An 18,062-nucleotide genomic window follows, 5' to 3' on the forward strand; every position below is an offset into this window, starting at 1 on the left:
ATGTAGCTTCATAAATCCTTATACAAGGGCCCTGTGGCATCAGTGCAAAAGCCAGAGATCCAAAGATCTGTGGGGCCACCAAAACAGAAGCAAGATCAAAATTCTGTGCCTGTGTAAACACCAGCAAACAGCAGCCTGTGAGAGGGTACACAATACTGGCAAGATAGAGGGCTGTGCAATGGCAGAAACTCAGTTTCAGACAATATACCCTGCCATGGCTTAGTGTAAGTACAGTTAGTTTGTGAACCCAGAATTCATTTCCCACACAATCACTCAAATCTTGGTTTTTCTTGGCAAATGCTTTGTTTCATAATCTCTGTAGCTGGAGATGTCTGCATTCCACCATCATGTGAAACCATATCTAAGATTAACCAGGGTTAATAAATCAACTTCAAACCAATTCTGGTTTGACAAACCCTAACCAGTGACCCACACATGGACAATCCCATTGATCACAGTTACTTAAACTCAGGTTTTGTGTGTCATCTGAAGATGTGAGGAAAACCTGGGTTGCCTCAGCCACAGATCCATTTGAGGGCCTTGGGCAATCACTCTGTCATGTTCTTAGCTCCCCATCTGTGCTACAGGGGACTACTACCACCCTGGCTTGCCTTACAAGGATGTTGTAACAATGATCGAGATTATGCAAATGAAACACTTTGAACAATCCCGATTTTGATCACTAATGTGTGTTATTTGGACAGGCTTGGATATTATTATTGGATGTATTTCCTGCTTTCCCACTGCATAATGGCAACTCAGTTCATCAGGACTTTTTCAGGATATGCTGTTCAGTAAAATCTGGGGTGTTCTACAACTCTCTCCCTGTCTGTAGGTTTGTGATTGGATGAGACTAGCTCCACGGATGTTCCAAAACCCTCCCTGCCCCACCTCCATCCCATCTGGGGATTCTACCTAGAGCTGCCCCTTCTCATGTCCTAGAGGGTGGCTTCTGACTCAAGGATGCCATGCTGGGATCACCGTTGTTGGTCTTTCTGGTGACACTGGACTCCTGAATTGCTTTGTTCAGTGCAAAACATAGGAGGGGTCTCAGGGCACTTTGGAGGCTGACCCCACATTATTGGACTCCACCCCCTTCCCCTCCGCACACACTGTTGGCTGCTGTGTGCAGTTTGCATGGGTAACCTGCTGGTGTGTAGTCTGAGGGCTTGTGTGGCTGCTCTGGCATGGGGGGGGGGTAACTCGCTCTGGGTCCCACAGTCCCCCACTGCACTGCTGGCATCAGGGTGGGTGCATGGGAGCTGCCGCCTTGGGGGCAGTAGAGGTAGGGTTGCCAGCTCCAAGGTGGGAAATTCCTGGAGATCTGGGTAGTGAAACCTGGAGAAAGTGGAGTTTGGGGAGGGAAAGGACCTCGGCTGTTACCAGAACTGCTCTTTATTATAATGGGGAATTAGCTATAGCAGTCTGTAACTTAATATTAAGCGCGGATCATATCCTATGTATACGGAGGTCCCGATCCCAGACACTCTAGTGAAAAAGAGGCAGACAACAAATAGGTTCCAAACACGTGTATTCAGTGTGGCGTAAGCCTAAACTTGCACAAGCATACAAGAGAACATACAAGACCTAAGAAACACAGAGTAGGAAATATAGAGACTTTCGCATTAGCGGGTTCCCAACGATGATAAGGGAAATACTCACAATCCTGGGGCGAAGCAGAGACACAGCAGCGAGGGTGGCCCAATGCCAGCACTGGGACCACAGACGGACAGCAAGGAGGTCTGGATAGGGAATGGCCTGAGCACCGAGTGGTCTGGGAGACCAGCTTAAATACCCCAAAATGTACCCTGGGGCTGGTGCTGTACTTGGTGGTTCTCACAGATTAAAACAAAGGTTCTAATGGGTTACTGAATGGCTTGGATGGGCCACTTTGGTAATCAGATTGCGATAAGTGACACCTCAGGAAGAGGGGACAAAAGAGGGAGGGGGAAATCCAAGTGGGCTGAAAGGATGTTCCAGCGGACAGGGCTTGTCCTGATGTCATCAGCTCTGGAATGCGGAGGTTTCTTTGAGATGCATTCTCTAAGTGCTTGGGATGGTCGGCACTTAGATCCTTCTCCGGGGCGGCTCCTAAGATATGCAGAGCGGGGCGAGGTACTCTCACTGCGGACGTGGTGTGTCTGCTTCGCCGAAATGGCTTCCCAAAGCAGTCTTTTCCTCTGGGTCTTCTGGGTGCCTGAGAACATGGATGCCGGCTGGGCATAGCTGGGGCTGGTTAGCAGGCTGCCCGGTAGCGAGGGCAAGCTCGGCGACCGGCCCGCGGGAGTCTCCAGGCGGGAACTGACCAGGGAGCGCCTAGCCAGGCTCGCTGGAGGTTTCCCCGGCAGGCGCCCGGCTGCTAGCAGCGGCTTGGGCCCATATGAGGCAGGCTTCCATGGAGGCAGGGGGAACAACACTTAAAACACAGTCCAAGGCAGGGAACAGGCACGGTCCGTGGCAGATGGCAATGCAGGCACGGGGCACACTTGTAACGGAGTCCAAACACACACTGGGAATTCCAGATACAGGGCAGGGCAGGGCTGCCCAGAAAGAGAGTCCTTTTGTGCAGTTATCCAAACATGGAGTCAGTAAACTGCACAGTCTATTGCAGCAGCAAGGTAATAAAACAGCAGACAGGAAACTGGCACGTGTACCAGAACACACACGTGCAAAGCAGTCTTTGGTGTAGCAGTGAAACAGTAATGCAGGAAACTTTAACACAGTCCAAAGCAGGGAACAGGCGCGGTCCGTGGCAGATGGCAATGCAGGCACGGGGCACACTTGTAACAGAGTCCAAAGCTCACACTGGGAAATCCAGATACAGGTCAGGGCAGGGCTGCCCAGAAAGAGAGTCCTTTTGTGCAGTTATCCAAACATGGAGTCAGTGAACTACACAGTCTATTGCAGCAGCAAGGTAATAAAACAGCAGACAGGAAACTGGCACGTGTACTAGAGCACACACGTGCAAAGCAGTCTTTGGTGCAGCAGTGAAACAGTAATGCAGGAAACTTTAACACAGTTCATAGCAGGCTTTAAAGCAGGGGAGGGGGCCTACTTGGCAACAATTCCCCCCCTCGGAGACCCCGTGACGTCAGGCGCGCGGGTCTCCGAACTTGACTTCAAAGGCGAGGTGGTCGGCAATGTCCGGTGGTCGAGCTTCGAGCGGAGAAGGAGTGGGAAGGGAAGGGGGAGGAGGCGTCACTCAAAAATTTAGTTTGGAGAACCACCTAACCGAATAAGTGCAATTTAGATCAGCCAATGGGCTGCAGGTCTCTGGGTTCACACCAGGGGGTGTGCTAAGTGCAATCGTCAGAATACATAGTAGCAATAGTAATTCATAGTGATATAGGCAGCAATGAGCAATTCATGCATATAAATAGCAATAATTCATATTTGTGTACATTGATCAATACATGGATGAAGGTAATTCATACGTAATTCATGGTGGATTAAAAGCACTAAAAACCAGGGGCAATTCATATACATGGATTAATTCATAGGCATAGAATTAAAAGCAAAGGCAATTCATGGATACAATTCATGAATGTAAGAATAAAAGCAGGCTACTTCATAGGAAGTTAAAAGCAGAATTCATAGGTGAGGGAATAATTCATATAGGAAAGTGCAAGTCAGGCATGGACCAATTCATAGAGGGTGGAGCAATTCATAAATGGTTAAAATCATAAATACATATATAGGATTAAAACAATAATTCAGGAAGTTAAAACCAATTTCATAGATAAAAGAAGCAATAGTAAAAGCAAGTGCGGGGAAACAATTCATGAGGGGTAAGCGGCGGAGGGGCTCATAGGGGCAGAAAAATAAACTCCGCAATTAAAAGACCAATTCATACAGTCAAATTAAAACCAAATTCATACAGGCTAAAACCAATGTTTAAATACCCAGTAAAAGAGGCAGCACAGGAGGGGTCTCAGTTAAAACCCAAATTCATAAAATAATAGATATGCTAGAATTACCTCGGCGGAGGGAGTCAGGTTAAAAAGGCAATTCACAAGGTTAAAATCAAATTCATAGGGATAAAGTTAATAGGGGGTGATAAAAGGGGTCCCAGTTCATGGGAAGATCATGGGCGCACTTGCAGTAGATAGAGGGAGGGACTAGTTCGGGGCTAAATTCATGGGAGTAAAATTCATGAAAAGCAATGGCAAGAAATTCATAAAACAATAGGGCAACAATGATCACAGATGGCTCAGTCCGCAGTACAGCTGCTGGACTGGGTTGCATATTTACAGAAACAAGCAAGCTTAGTCCATGTGTTCCAAAACACACTTCCACCCCCCCTTGCTGTCTGCGTCAATCCGCAGAGCAGGGTCGGCAGGCGGCGAGAAGGGCTCCAGGCACACAGTTCTAGTCCTCATGGAGGTGGCGCTGCTGGCGGTCATTTGGAGACGGGCCGTGGGCGGGGAGGCTGAGTAATATGACCCCCCCTAGTCCACAAGAGGGCCTCGGAGCGGTGTCCGGCAGCAAAGCGTCCATGGGGCCGGTTCAGGATCCGTACACATAATAAAATACAAGCATAGTTCATAACTGACGAAACAAGCAAGGGATAAATAAAACGAATGGGGCGCCAAGAATAACCCTTAAGGCAGAAGGAGGTCGGGATTGTAATGATCCAAACGGTAGGACAGTTGGAGTTGCTGGAGCTGTCGGCGGCTCCAACAGCCCAAATAAAGTAGTGAGGCACACAACAAAACTTGAAAAGCCAAAATAACGACGATCGGGTGCAAAGCCAAATTGTAAATTCCAGTGGCAGTGGGGCTCCAGCCAAAGAGGGTCTCCCACCACGAGTGCTCACCGGTGGTCTTGATCCGCTGGGCAAGATCCAAAATCTCCTTGCCGTTGTGGGACACAACCAAAGCAGTAGTGTCTCCGCCCCTCTGGATGCTCTGGAGGGTGCGGTGGAGCTGGGGGTGGGTCAGGAGCTCGTGGATTAATTCCAGACCGATGCCAAGGGAGACTGGCTTCACATAACGATAGATGGAGGGTGCCACCAGGATCTCTTCTTGGGTCCAGACCGGTACCGTGTAGGTGAAGTCGCAGGCTGCCACCGAAGACAGGTTGCAAAAGCAGCGGTTGACTCCCGGGATCACGGGCTTGAGCTGGAACGAGTTCAGGATCACAAAGTCGCAGGCCGTTCGCACGCAGGCACATCCTTTCCCAATGTAGACCATAGCGGAGCCGTTCTCCTGGACGACCTCGAAAGGGCACTCATTGAGGGCGTCGACTTGCGGGGCTACACAGGGGTGATGAGGTGCAAAGGCTTGGTCTTGGCAGATGAAGCCGGTCTGGTCTCGATGCTGGCACCCTTGGAGGCTGACGAGCTGCCATCCGGTCGGGGTGAAGCGGGCCCAATGGTCGGGGTGGCGGGCGTAGAGGACTTCGGTGTCGCTGACTTGGAGTCCCAGAGGCACGACTGGATACACATGGAATGACTCGTGCGCACTGGCCGTTAATAAAAATAATTTAAGCTCCTGGGTGGTCGGTGAGAACGAGGAATTTACAAGAGACCACCAGGATTCAAGCTCCAGTTCTATGGGTGACAATTTGGGCATAATCAATCTTTTAATTTCCAGGGGCAAGTGCCCGTCCGTGGCTTGCCGAATTAGCCCCATGGCCACAGCCTGGTTTAATTGTTGGGCTTGCATACATGCCATGGCTATCGACACGTTGCGTTCAAAAGACTGTGTTCCTTTGAGCAGCAGAGAAAAATCTCTTTCAATTTGACTCTCCCAGTTAACTAAAATGGAGCTGATCTCGTGTTGCCCATTCGAAATGGAATTTAGGGACTGCACCACCGGTTTACCTAAGTCGGAGATGCTAGTCGTGACATGGGCAAACTTATTAGCGAGAGTCTCAATATTGACCGAATCCATGATTGCTAAGCCTCCGGCTGCAGGAGCAGTCCAGTCGGCAATGCTTCGTCTGGCACGCGAGAGAGAGGGAGAGGGATCGATCCACAGTTGTAGCCATGCATTCCAACCCTTGCTACCGGCCTCCAGATAGGGAGCGCACTGCGGCAGCCTCTGGGTTACATTTAGCTCAGCTAAGTCTATGCGGATCTCTTTTAAAGACATTTGCGGGCGGACTAGAACTCTCTCTCGAATGTCAGTTTTCAAAACATGGGAGCCCACTATATGCGTGCCGCCTTGGCTTAATTGTTCATTGCTAGCAATCAAAGGGTCAATTTGGATGGTGTGGGTCTCCTGGGTCCGGATCAGCAGGGAATAATTGCCTGGTTCATGAGTCAAATTTACAAAGAGCAGCCCAAGCCGGTGAAATTTCTCTACTAGGGGCTTGGTTTGGCATTCGGGCGTCTGCTGAACCAGTATCCAATCAGGTGGGCCGTGTTTGGCTAGGTCTTCCTCTTTTACAATCCAGGTCAGGTTCTCCCAGCGTTCTATAGCAAAGGAGAGAACTGCGCCTGAAGGGGGCATGATAGTGACTGATGCGGATTCAGTGGTAGTAGTGCCTAGTAAGATGGTCATTCTAAAGGGGTCTCCTGCCTTCCATACTGCGGCCGACACTAAAATAACTTCACAATATGGTCCGAAAGCCTCAGTGACAAATGGCGAGGTCTCGAAGTTGACAGGGGTGGTATATTTGTCTACCACCGGGACTGCGGTGGGGGCTGGCCTGATACGGGGAAGAAACATACATGGAATTGGAGCAAGTGGTGAAACCGTATCAGTAGGCGAGTAGCACACTAGCTCTTGGGACATAGTTTTCACTCCCACACATAAAATAACAAGCTCTGGGGGTCGGATCCACTGCTCTTCGCAACTGCGGAAGTTTGTGCGATCCGTGGGGGTGGTCATATTACTCTGCTGTACAACTTTGCAGACCATCATTTCATTTCCAGCTAGTGTATTTATACATCTCCAGTGGGGGTAGGGCATTAGTTTGGACGGGCGTCCCTCTGTTAGGGTGCCTGCTAGCACGAGCAAACACAGAGTAGCCAGGTGCCTCATCTCCTGGCCTTCCTTTTCCTTTTGTGGTGAAAATATCCTGGGGAGACCTGCGGATATAAGTACAGGTTCCCTGAGTTTCTTGCAGCAAAATAAAATAAAGTGAAGCAGGGAAAAGGAGGGCGTTTTTCTGCCAGCACTGTATGTTAAGCGGGGTTCGAACGAGAAGTCCCAGGGGCACTAAGCGAGCCTTCCAGCTTGTTGCTCTGGGGAACTCCTGTGCGAAGGTTTCTTTCTCAAGCATGTATATTTCAGGGGGAACGTCTTTGCGTCGAGCAAGGGTCGGCTGTACGTTAGGCGGGATTATGCAAACTCGCCCCAGGGGTCCCTGGGTGCCTAGACTATGTGGCCTTCAGGTGCCCCTTGCTCGGTGGCGGGTTATTTTTATTTTGCGGGCTGAGAGCTATCGGTCCGGCTTGGCCTGGCCTTGCCGTTTTAAAAAGAAAAAAAACTAGAGAGCGGTTTCCATTAACTATAAGGGTTGCTGCTAAAGGAGACCTTCGTTCTATTTTTCTAAAATAATTTTTAAGTAGATGAGGTTAGGGTTGAAGGTATGTTTCATGATGGTTCGCTTCCGCTTTGCCTCCTTCCCTCTGCTTTTTTGCAGGACCTCATGTATGTATTTCAGCGGACCATTTTTTTCCTAGGATCAATTTTTGGAGGGACTCCTTCGGGAGGCCCCAATTTCATGTTAAAAGAAAGAAACACACAAAGCAAAAGCACACGGGCGTGGGTTACTTTCAGGTTGCCCTCACTTGGAAGGCCTGGCAGGGCTTCACTATAACTTCAATATGTCTCCCCCCCTTCTTTTCCCTTATACGGTACGGGCAAGGGAAAAGATTTCAGTACGTGGGGCGAGCGGCTGCTGGCGGAAAGGGCCGAAGTGGAGCCGAAGGTGCTCGGCAGCGTTTATCGAAAAGCGGCGGAGGCGGCCGAGATCTGCCGGCGCCACTGTGTCTGGGTTGTTCGGGGGTCATCTTGGCGTGGGGGATCCTGGCTATGTAAATGAGGCACGCTGCCCCTTGTGCGTAGCGAACGCACCTCAATAACATATTCCAGGGGTAACATATTTACAAAATACTGGCGGGTCTTTTACCTTTGCACTAAAGCGTACTGGATGGTGGCACCGTATAGCAACTCACCATGACGAATATGAACATTAGTAAAAGAGGGATGTTGGGCTATCTGGGGGTTCTTTTCCAGGGGAGGCACGGCCCTCAAAGCCAAAGCCGACCATCATGCGAAAGCGTGGGTCTGGCAGGTGAGACCCCGAATCTACGTAGATGCGGGATCTTCACCAGCACGGCGGGTGAAATGTTTTCAAATACAGAGATCACCTTTATTGGTGTGTCTCTAATATTGGAAATGCATTCACTTTTGGGCTAAAGCCTCTCCAAACACTTTCACACACAGCAAATCTCTTTTGCCTGTGCAATTTTTTTCCGAACATGCGGCTTAAAAATCCAATTAAGAATCACTCTCGGTGGTGGTCCTATTTGGCTTTGGTTGCCGTGTCTTCCCCAAGGGTCCCAACTGTGGGGCCCGCCTAATGAAGTTAAAGAATAGAACTGGAAAAACTTTTGACATTCACACCTACATCTACATATTCTACTGTTTCTTTTATACTAAGGCTACAAAGGTCTGGTCTAAGGGGACACAGGGTATCTCTGGCCCAGGGTGAAGGGATATCTGGCGAATCACTGGGCAGAGGGGGGCTGGGCTGGTGGCGGCTCCCCCAGGGTCATACACAGGAGGGGCGGTTTGGAGCGGCTTCCCTTTCCATTCCTTTAATTGAGAGGCATGAAAGTATTTTAGCCAAGTGCCTCCTGTCTTCCTCTGGATAGCTACCTGATAGACGGCTGGGGAGACTCTTTTCGTGATGGGGACTGGGCCTGACCATTTGGCTGCTAGTGAATGCGCCTTTTGCGAAAACTTCCTGTACAGAACGAGCTGTCCTTCCTCCCACTGCCTTGGGTTCCTGACCCATCCTTATTTGCGGTCCATATCTTTCTGGGCTGCGCCCAACTTCTGGGCCACTTGCATGTGGACGGCGTGTATGGATGAGAGCAGGTCCTGGACCCAAGCGTCATTAATCACTACGGGCTGCATATCAGAAGGGAGCTGCGTATCTAGCCAGAAGGCTTCCGGGAGCTGCATCCTTCGCCCTGTCATTACCATATGGGGTGTGAGCCCGTGAACTGCGGTGGTGCCTCTGATGGCCATTAGGATTATGGGGAGTTTTTCATCCCAATCTCTCCCGGAGGAGCGAACCATTTTGCGGAGGGCCTCCTTGAGGGTCCGGTTGGTTCTTTCTATGGCGCCTGAAGCTTGAGGGTGGCCGGCTATGTGGAAGCGTTGCTGGATGCCTAGCGCCTTGCAAAGCTCCTGGGTGACTTCTCCGATGAAGTGTGAGCCTAAATCAGAGTCCATGACTCTCACAATGCCCCATCTTGAAAAAACATTATTAAACAGTAGTTTGGCGGTGGTGGCTGCATTGTTGCGCTTACAAGGAAACGCTTCGACCCATTTGCTAAAGGGATCTATGACAGTGAGACAGTAGCGATTGCCGCGAGGAGTGGGGGGAAGGGGGCCGATAAAATCAATCTGGATGCGAGCCCAGGGTCCGTCAATTCTCTGATGCTGGAGGGGAGCTCTAGGTCCGGTGGGGTCTGCATTGACCATAGCGCAGGACAGACAGTTGTCTACCCATTGCGCTACTTCGGTGCGCATGCCAGGCCACCATCCAACCTCTTTGACCCTCTCCAGAGTCAGGTCCTTGCCTCGGTGTCCCTGCTCGTGGACAAACTGAATCAAGTCGGCCCTGACTTCCAATGGCACTACCCAGTGGCGTTCACCGGCTGTATCTACTGCCCAAACTATGCCTTCCTCTTCTCGGATCATTAGTCTTCCTGTCTGATCTCTTCCTGCGGCTAGGAGGTCAGCTACTTCTGGGTCAGATATCTGCAGTTGTGCTAGGTCTAGTGTTCCTGCGATTCCCTGAGCCTGGCTGCGGGCTTGTGCGCGGGTGGTGACAGGGTGGAGAGGACAATCGGTGGCTGGTTCCGGTAAGGGAGCATTTTCAGTGGCGGCTGCCTTGGCTGCGAGGTCTGCCTGGTCATTCCAATAAGCGGTCTCTGAGTTTGTCTTTTGGTGTCCTTTGACATGGGTAACCTGCGTTGGGCCTGAGCGGGACTGAAGGAGCGCGGCTACTTGCTGCCATAGCTGTAGGTGGGCTACGGGTTTCCCATCACTAGCTCTCCACCCCTGATTCTGCCATACCGGGAGCCAGACCGTGGCGGCTTTGGCCGTCCAATCCGAGTCTGTGTAAATGGCAAGTGGGCTTTCTGGGGGCTCGAACTCAAGCACTGCCAGAAGCGCTTGCACCTCAGCCGCTTGGCTGGAATGGGGGCGGGCTGGACCCTTTAGAGTGCATGCGTCGCTCACTCGCACGGCGCCGTAGCCTGTCCGAGGGGAGCCTCCAACGTGAAAGGAGGAGCCGTCGCAGAACCAGCATGTGAAGCCATTCAGTCGGGCTTCCTCTAGCGGGACTCCCCAAGTGACTGGCCAAACAACCTGCGGTGGCGGGTCCAGGGGGCACTCGTGCTCGGTCCCGGTCACTAACAGGCCGTAGGGAGCTGGTGGCTCAGTGGTTTCCTTTTTAAACTCTACTCCGCGGTTGACCAGGGCCAGGGTCCACTGTGCTATGCGGGCGTTTGAGACTTGTCCATCTTGTATTTTGCCAGACAGAATATATTTGAGGGGCGTGTGAGTGGTTTGAACTATTGTGCGTGAGCCTCCTATGATAAATTCCCAATGGGTCAGACTCCAAACTAGAGCAAGGCACGTCTTTTCGCATGGGCTGAACTTGGTCTCTACTGAAGTTAGGTTGCGAGAGGCATAGGCTACTACTCTAGCGGTTCCCGCTTGCTGCTGGGTGAGCGTGGCTCCTATGCTCTTGTCTGACACGGCTAGCTGAATAAAGAATGGCTGGGTAACATCTGGATGGGCTAGGGCCGGGGCTGCGGCCAGGCTGCGCTTCAGCTCGGCTAAGGCTGTCTGTTGATCCGGTCCCCACTCCCAGGGAGTGTTCTTCTTGAGGAGAGCATAAAGGGGGCGAGCCTTGTCTGCAAAGGACTCGATGAAGTCTCGGGAAAAGTTAAAAGTTCCTAGAAGGGCTCTGAGGGAGGGGACATCGGTGGGTGCAGGCAGCTTGGAAATGACCTCCATTCGCTGGGCATCCGGGGTGCGTCCCTCGGGTCCCAGGGTCAGACCCAGGTACTTGACGCTGGTCTGAACCAATTGGGCCTTTTCCCTGCTTGCCTTGAACCCAGTCTCGCGGAGGAGTTCCAGGACTTCCCTGGTGATCTGGCGGGCTAATTCTTCCGTAGGGGTGTGGACTAAAATGTCATCCACGTAGCTCAGTACGTGGGGCCTCGAGGAGGGTTGGAGGCGTTCCCACATCTGAACTACATGGGCATGACAAATACTGGGGCTGGAGTGGAATCCCTGGGGTGTCCGCTTGAATGCGTATTGCTGGCCGCGGAAGGTGAACGCGAACTTGTACCAGCAAGACTCATGCAACCGGATGGAGTGGAAAGCGTTGGCCAGGTCTATGACCGAGTAGAACCGGGACCCAGCGGCAATGGCCGTCAGGATCTCGTTGTACTTGGCCACAACCGGGGCAACTGGAGGGGTGGTGGCATTCAGGGCACGGAAGTCGACCGTCATTCTCCAGGTCACTCCATCTGCTTTCAGAACTGGCCACAATGGGGCGTTGCAGATGGACTGCATCGGGAGTATGACGTCCCACTCAAGGAGTCCTTCTATAGTCTTGGCTATCCCTGCCTCAGCTTCCGCTGGGTACTTGTACTGTCTCTGGGGAGGGGGGTCCTTTCCTTCAATCAGGACGCAGGCGCCCTTCACTATCCCACACTCGGCCTTGTCTGTCACCCAAACTTCGGGAAAGTCCTGAACCCAGGGGTCTCCTGCGATGGGGGCGAGAGGAAGGGGGGCCTTAAGGGCTGCACATCGATGGACTGCATTGACAAAGTCTGGGCCTCCTGGGATGCGCCACAGGAGCCCATTTGCTAGGTCAATGGTCAGTCCCTCGGCACGGAAAAATGGCATGCCCAAAAGTCCATCATCTTCTCCCCGGTTTGCGCATGCCGAAATCCGGGTGGCCAGGTTCCCAACGGAAAGGGGGATATCCTGCCAGACCGGGGATTCCTGCATGCCGCCTCCAAAACCGGCGAGCTGCATGGTAGTAGAGGTCTGAGTTCCCTTCGTAACTAAGGTGGGCCGGAGTATATTAAGCGAAGCTCCGGTATCTATGAGGAGGGTGGCAGGCTTCTTCTTTTCCCCGGGAGTCCCGATCCCTGCCTTTACTGTTGGTCTCCCCCATGTGTCCGGCTTTAGTTTGGCAACTATGCCCACGGAAGGAGACTGGGACTCGGGGCGACCCTATTCTGATCCTGCACCCTGGTCGGTGGAAGCGGCGCTTCCTCTAAAGGGGTTGTTGGGGCTCGGGCGTTCCCGGACCGCAGCTATCGGGGGACTCGAGAAGGGAGGGTCTGGCGGTAAAGGGGGCGCCGACGGGGGTACTGGGGGCTGCTGCTGGTCTTCCCACTCCATGATCGCCTTCATCAGAACGGACGTGGGCTTTCCATCGAATAGCTCCATGTTCGCTCCAATGTTTTTGAGGCGCATCCACAGTTCCCAACGGAGGGGGTCCCTGGACTGGGGCGTGCTGCCACGGTCCCGGTAGCCCTCGTGGTTGCCCTGCGATGCTCCCCAAGCGTTCGACTGATCTGGAGGCGGGTAAACCTGATGGTTGTACGGGTGTGATGCTCGCGAGTGAGAAGGGGCTAGGGGCGCATCCTGTGATCGGGGCTCGTGGGGTCCCTGCTGGGAGGAGGAACCGTAACTCGGGGTGGGTGCAAAGGAAACTCCCGGGCGGTAGTCCCTTGGCCCTCTCCCCCGGTTGAAACTGCTGCTCCTTCCCCTCAGGATTCCTCCCCTTGCCTCTGAGTACGAGTTGCGTCCCTGCGGTCGGTACTGAGAGTGGGGGCCATGATTGGCGTAAGTGACTGCACTTATCGGCTCGCTCTCCTTCCTACGAGAGGCCGGGGACTTCACATGGCGGATGGCGCCGGTTTCTCGCAACAGGCCAGCAATGCTCCTGATGCGAGCTTCCAGGTCTCCCCATGAGATGCTCCCAGGCTCTACTCCTGCTAGGGCTAGGCGAGTGGTGCTGTTGAGTCCATCTATAACTGCCCTCCTGAACTCTAACTCGTCAAAGTCGGGTACATCGCTGGCATCTAGGTCCACTTCGTCTGCCAGCTCAGCGAGAAGCTGCTTTCTAGCTAGATATGCCTCTGGGTCCTCTCCGGGTTTTTGAGACTCTGCAATGTACAGAGCCTTCAAACTCTTAGTGGGCCATAGGAATGCGCACAATTCTTTGATGGACCCATACTGACTGCGGGTGGCTAACTTTCGATTAGAAACGTAGGCATTAAGGGCTGTGACTATTTCGGGGCTGGCGCAGTGGCGGGCCAGTTGGGCTACATCGGAACCACTAGTGGAGGGCTGAGAGGTGGTCACATGGGTGAACCACTGGATAGCCGTGTCTCGGTTTAGGGGTCCCATACGATCTGCTATGGCTTGGAGCTCGTCGGGCCTCCAATTGCGGGTTTCCTTAACGACCCGGTCTGGCTTTCTGCCATCCTCGTCCATGGATACTATTTCTTTAGTGGCTATTGGGTGGAGGGGCTGTGGGGCTTCCTCGGGCTGGGGCGACTGAGACGCCCAGCTATCCTTACTATCTTCTGGGAGGGCCAAGAGGGCTGAGAGGTGCACGGCGGAAATTACGGCCTGTTGCATCCCCAGGTGCTGCTTTAGGGCCTCTAGCTCCCTCTTACAAGCGGAGTGGTCAGCGGAGGTTACCTTGGAGTGGTTATGCTCTGCCATGAACTGGGCGGCATGGGTTAGCTTAGCGATTCTTTCCTGTCCCTCGATTACTGCATGCTCAGCCATGTCGGCACGAGCGGTGGCCACTTCAGCCTTGTGCTGGGCGTCCTGGAGGGCGGTAGTTAATCCTTGCTTTTCTAATATGAAATTGACGCGTTCAGCGCGCCACTCAACTGCCTTTTCCTCATGGTCTCTCTCCTGTTCGGCTAGTTTGGCCCTGAGACTCTGGATTTCTAGATGCAGGGCGTCCTGTTCTCGCTTTGCTTTTTCCTCTAGCTCCTTCCTCTCTTTGTCTTGGGCTAATCTGAGCCTCTCTATTTCCTGCTCACTATCTTCCTGCGCTATCTGTAATTTATTTATCAGGGACACGCTGTCCTGTAAGGCAGTGAAAAGCGCCCAAGCTCCGTATCTGTCTTTCTTGCTCGACTTGGGTTTTTCCTTCTCACAAAAATCTTGGAAGGCGCTTCTGACTATCTGGAGCGGGTCGGGTCCCTTGAAGGAACCGGCTTCCCAGGGGCAATCTCCCTTCTTCACTAGCCACTTCTCCAGGCGGGGCACGGTGGGGTTTGCCCGGTACATTTTTTCCTTTTCGTTTAGGGCTGATCTCGGGGGAGGTTAAAGAGTGGATCAGCGACACCAGGGGTGGGGCGATTAAAGCTGCTCAGGGGTTTTAACAACTTCTTCCTCTCTATGTTCCTTTTGGGAGGTTTATCCTTCCCTCAGGTCCTCAAGGGTTTTTACCAGGGGGTTTTAAGGTCCTACTTTTAGGTTCACAAAGGTATTCTAAGGGTCCTACACTCGGTTCTTCTCCACCGGGGGAGAAGGAAAAATTCCTATTCCCGTTTCAAGCTTGCCTACAAGCCACGGGACCAGGAAAAGTTTACTGGCTCAGAAGGTGCTCTCAAGCTCTCTAAGCCCAAGAACAAAACGCTCAATGCTTCCAAGCCTCTGCTCAGAAGCTAAAGCTCAGGGGTCTCCCAAGCCTATACTCGGAAAACCAAAGCTCAGGGGTCTCCCAAGCCTATGCTTAGGCAACCAGAAATGCTCCCAAGCCTCTGCTCAGAAGCTACAAATGCTCTCAAGCTCTCTGCCCAAGAACTAAACTCAAAAGTGTCCCCAGGCCTCGTGCTCAGAGACAAACGGTTAAACTGTCTCCAAGCCTAGACCAAAAGACTAAATGCGCTCAAGGACTGCCTCTGCAAGTCCCCAAGCAAAGTGCTCAGGAGTAAATTTACTGTACTCCCAAGCGAGGTGCGCTCAAGAGTTCTAACAACTCCCAAGCAAAAGTGTGCCCAAGAGTCCTACTGACTCCCAAGCGAGGTGCGCCCACGAGTCTGACTTAAAACTCGCAAGCGGAAAGGCACCCAAGAGTCTAACTTAAAACTCTTAAGCACGGTGCGGCCGGCTGCCGCGGGGCTTCAGGAACCTGGCTTCAGATTCCCAAAGCTAAACTGAACGAACGGACTATCGATCCCTTCACGTTTCCTCCGGAGCGGGGATTGAAGTCTAAGTGCTGGCAGGAACGGGGTTTGGACGGACTTAGGAGAGACGGGGGAGGGCGGAAGAGAATTTTATATGTGCTGCTTCAGGAAGTATATATATCTATAGAGCCTACTTCTGGGATCCCACCCACATAGACGTGTTTAGGCGGCCCCGAAGGTGGCCAGGAACTTCACCAGTTCAGAGGTCCTCACCCACAGTACACCGGTTATAACGGCTGGAGGGCCTCGCGGTGCACCACAAAAGGCAAGTAGTCCAAAGCTGGCTGAAGGAGGAAATGGGGGAAAGCCAACCCACAAGATAGAAATGCTCGCTAGAGCCACACACACTCACACTTTTAATTCCCTGAGCTAAATTGCGCTCCTTACACTGAGGTCTGGAAAATTTTCCTCTAAGTCAGTTCGCTGAAGACACGCGTGTCGACTCACGTGCATTCACACGAACTGGGTTATGCCCGCATCCTCCACCAGTAAACTGTTACCAGAACTGCTCTTTATTATAATGGGGAATTAGCTATAGCAGTCTGTAACTTAATATTAAGCGCGGATCATAACCTATGTATACGGAGGTCCCGATCCCAGACACTCTAGTGAAAAAGAGGCAGACAACAAATAGGTTCCAAACACGTGTATTCAGTGTGGCGTAAGCCTAAACTTGCACAAGCATACAAGAGAACATACAAGACCTAAGAAACACAGAGTAGGAAATATAGAGACTTTCGCATTAGCGGGTTCCCAACGATGATAAGGGAAATACTCACAATCCTGGAGCGAAGCAGAGACACAGCAGCGAGGGTGGCCCAATGCCAGCACTGGGACCACAGACGGACAGCAAGGAGGTCTGGATAGGGAATGGCCTGAGCACCGAGTGGTCTGGGAGACCAGCTTAAATACCCCAAAATGTACCCTGGGGCTGGTGCTGTACTTGGTGGTTCTCACAGATTAAAACAAAGGTTCTAATGGGTTACTGAATGGCTTGGATGGGCCACTTTGGTAATCAGATTGCGATAAGTGACACCTCAGGAAGAGGGGACAAAAGAGGGAGGGGGAAATCCAAGTGGGCTGAAAGGATGTTCCAGCGGACAGGGCTTGTCCTGATGTCATCAGCTCTGGAATGCGGAGGTTTCTTTGAGATGCATTCTCTAAGTGCTTGGGATGGTCGGCACTTAGATCCTTCACACTTAGATCCTTCACACGTGGTGTGTCCGCTTCGCCGAAATGGCTTCCCAAAGCAGTCTTTTCCTCTGGGTCTTCTGGGTGCCTGAGAACATGGATGCCGGCTGGGCATAGCTGGGGCTGGTTAGCAGGCTGCCCGGTAGCGAGGGCAAGCTCGGCGACCGGCCCGCGGGAGTCTCCAGGCGGGAACTGACCAGGGAGCGCCTAGCCAGGCTCGCTGGAGGTTTCCCCGGCAGGCGCCCGGCTGCTAGCAGCGGCTTGGGCCCATATGAGGCAGGCTTCCATGGAGGCAGGGGGAACAGCACTTTAAAACACAGTCCAAGGCAGGGAACAGGCACGGTCCGTGGCAGATGGCAATGCAGGCACGGGGCACACTTGTAACGGAGTCCAAACACACACTGGGAATTCCAGATACAGGTCGGGGCAGGGCTGCCCAGAAAAAGAGTCCTTTGTGCAGTTATCCAAGCATGGAGTCAGTAAACTACACAGTCTATTGCAGCAGCAAGGTAATAAAACAGCAGACAGGAAACTGACACGTGTACCAGAACACACACGTGCAAAGCAGTCTTTGGTGCAGCAGTGAAACAGTAATGCAGGAAACTTTAACACAGTTCATGGCAGGCCTTAAAGCAGGGGAGGGGGCCTACTTGGCAACACGGCATGGCATAATTGCATAGAGTCCACCCCCCCCCAAGGTAGCCATTTTCTCCAGGTGAACTGATCTCTGTGGCCTGGAGACCAGTTGTAATTCCGGGAGATCTCCAGTTACTACCTGGAGGCTAGCAACCCTAAGTGGAGGAGGGGCTGTGAAGCAGTGTCCCATCTAAAATAATGGCTCTCTGGGGCAGCCCATCAATTGGGCTGTTCTTGTTTCCCCTTTTGTCATTTGTGCGGACTGAACATCAACTCTGAAGCTTTTGCTTGCCCCTGGGGGAATCCAGCAGGGAGCCCTGGCCCTGCTATCCCAGAGCCTTTTCATTGGGCCATGCAATGTTCTCTGCTGGTGGTGACAGAAGGGATGCCGTGGAGTGCCCAGTGCAAGCTGGCATGCCCTCATTTGAACCTACCCTCTTGGCCCAGTGGCATGCTGTTCTTGGTGGTGGGGCTGTGTATTGTAGCCTGCCCTCTGTTTTCTTTTTTTGCTTCCCCCCTCCACGTTTTCCGGGGAATGGTGAGTGTGGCTCAGAATAAGAATGGCTTTCGCCTATGGGCTGGGGGTGGGGGGGGGACTTCTCTTGCCATGGCTCTTTCCTCCATGCCCTTTGGCTCTTCTGGGGGGGGGGTAGTGGAGCTAAGGGGGCAGTGGCAGAATCGAAGGGCACTGATTGGATGCATGTGTGTACCACTCTGGCACTGCCTGATTGGTGGATGTTGCTATGGATGCTCGCTGTGCCCTCTGTGACTGAGCTGTCGTTTCCCCCTGCAGAACGTCCTT

The 18,062-nt window shown here is 52.6% G+C and overlaps 1 protein-coding gene across 1 annotated transcript in view; it reads right to left on the bottom strand.

Annotated features, from left to right (window-relative positions):
- FERMT3 (FERM domain containing kindlin 3) overlaps positions 1-18,062 on the bottom strand; it is a 52,964-nt gene that overhangs the window by 26,568 nt on the left and 8,334 nt on the right. The gene's annotated exons all lie outside the window — the stretch shown is intronic.

This window comes from Eublepharis macularius, chromosome 1, assembly GCF_028583425.1.
Source record: "Eublepharis macularius isolate TG4126 chromosome 1, MPM_Emac_v1.0, whole genome shotgun sequence".
NCBI lineage: Eukaryota > Metazoa > Chordata > Lepidosauria > Squamata > Eublepharidae > Eublepharis > Eublepharis macularius.